Raw genomic sequence first — 2,103 nt, 5'->3', positions numbered from 1 at the left:
AAAGGATGGAATTTCCAGTGAGTGCACCCAGAGTTATCTCCAAAGAAAGAGCTAGTAACCTTCCAAAAAATCAGCCATTGAAACCCTATGGAGCACAGTTCTAATTTGACACACATTGGGCTGTCATGAAGTGACCTTAAGTTGCAACTGGTAGTTTGGTGGATAAAGAAAGCTCAAACAAAGAACAAGAAAAAGTCAGAGATAGCTCTTCCTAGGTTGGTGCTCAGCAAGAAAAAGGCCATGTTCAGTTCAAGCATGTAGATTGTGAAGCCCAGTGATGAAAAGCGGATGAATTCGAGTCTGGTATTTCTCAGACTCTTCCTGAGCTGGAGATGAACTGGGACCTAAAGGCTCAGTTACGAAAGCTGAGCATAACTGCAACTAAGGAAACTGAAGTTGGTGGTCAGAAGCTATTGTAATCTTTGTTTCTGTTCCTCAACTGAAGTCTTCCCAAGTCTGACAAGTACGTGAACTGGAGAAAAAGTTCAGTAGAAAGCACTTAGTCCTTATTGCTCAGAGGAGAATTCTGCCTAAACCAACTTGAAAAAGCCGTACAAAAAATAAGCAAAGCATCCCAGGAGCCGCACTCTGACTGCCGTGCATGTGCGTGATGCAATCTTTGAAGACTTGGTCTTCCCAAGTGAAACTGTGGGCAAGAGAATCCGAGTAAACCTGGAGCGCATCCATCTTACAAACGCTCATTTAGACAAAGCACAAGGTTGAAACATTTTCTGGTGTGTATAAGAAGCTCACGGGCAAGGATGTTAATTTTGAATTCCCAGAGTTTCAGTTGTAAACAAAAATGATAATCAAAAAAAAGTGCGAGACAGGCATCAAAAATTCCCTAAGCAACAAGAAGAGATAGTGTAAGTTTCATATATGGAATCTTACACACATTATTTAAACAATATACTTTTAGACCCTCCAAAAAAACAATAGAATGGTAAGAATAGTGTACCAACATTGAAGCTAGGTAGACTTCAGTCAAATGGTATCTCTACTACTGATCAACTTTGTGAACTTGAGCAAATTTTGATGCCACTTCCTAGACCTCATCTTCTCCACCCATAAATGGGCAATGTGAACAGAGCGTAAAGGACTATTGCTATAATTAGAAATAACAAATGAGTTCTCAAACGGCATTCCTACTAGTGTAAGAATGTCTCAGTTGCAACACAAGTCCAGTAGATTTCCTATTCGGGACTTCCCAAGGCCACCACTGAGTAAAACAAGAATAAGAAGCAGGAAGAATTTCTCTAGGAAGTGATAAAAAGGACGGCTGGTCAACTAGTATCAAGGAAAAAGCTGACATTTATTGATGATTTTATTGTAAGATGCCATCAAGTCAGTTCCAGTTCAGAACAACCTTATGTACTACAATGACGCATGACCCGGTCCTGTGTCGTATTTACAATTGTGACATATGAGCCCATTGCTGCTACCATGGTGTCAGTTCTTCTTGTTGGGGGTCGTCTTCTTTTCACTGACCCTCCACTTTACCAAGGATGATGTCCTTCTCCAGGCACTGGTCCCTCCTGATAACATGTCCAAAGTATGAGAGATGAAGTCTGGCCATAATGGCTTCTAAGGAGCATTCTGGCTGCACTTCAACAGAATTTAACAAATTTGTTTGTTCTTCTGACAGTGCATGGCACTTTGTATATTCTTTTCCAACACTACAATTCAAATGCATCAATTCTTCTACACTCTTCCTTTTTCATTGTCCAACTTTCAAGTGCATGTGAGGCTATTGAAAATACCATGGCACACTTAGTCCTCAAACTGACATCTTTGCTCTTGAGCACTTTAAAGAGGTCTTGTGCAGGAGATTTGCCTAATGCAATATATCATGTGATTTCTTGGCTGCTGCTTCCATGAGTACTGATAGTGGATCCAAACAAAATGAAGTCTTTGACAATTTCAATCTTTTCTCCATTTAGCATGATGTTATTTATTTGTCTAGTTGTGAGAATTTTTTGTTGTCTTTTTCATTGAGGTGCATCTATACTGAAGACTATATATAGTCTTTAAGCTTCATCAACAAGTATTTTAAGTCCTCTTTGCCTCAGCAGGCAAAGTGTTATCATCTGCATTTCACAGATT

The 2,103-nt window shown here is 39.7% G+C and overlaps 1 pseudogene; it reads left to right on the top strand.

Annotated features, from left to right (window-relative positions):
- Nucleotides 1-240: 240 nt before the first annotated feature.
- Nucleotides 241-796, top strand: LOC102821535 (annotated as a pseudogene).
- The last annotated feature ends 1,307 nt before the right edge of the window (nucleotides 797-2,103 follow it).

This window comes from Chrysochloris asiatica, unplaced genomic scaffold, assembly GCF_000296735.1.
Source record: "Chrysochloris asiatica unplaced genomic scaffold, ChrAsi1.0 scaffold00044, whole genome shotgun sequence".
Classification (NCBI taxonomy): Eukaryota; Metazoa; Chordata; class Mammalia; order Afrosoricida; family Chrysochloridae; genus Chrysochloris; species Chrysochloris asiatica.
This window is presented reverse-complemented; position numbering and strand designations above follow the sequence as displayed.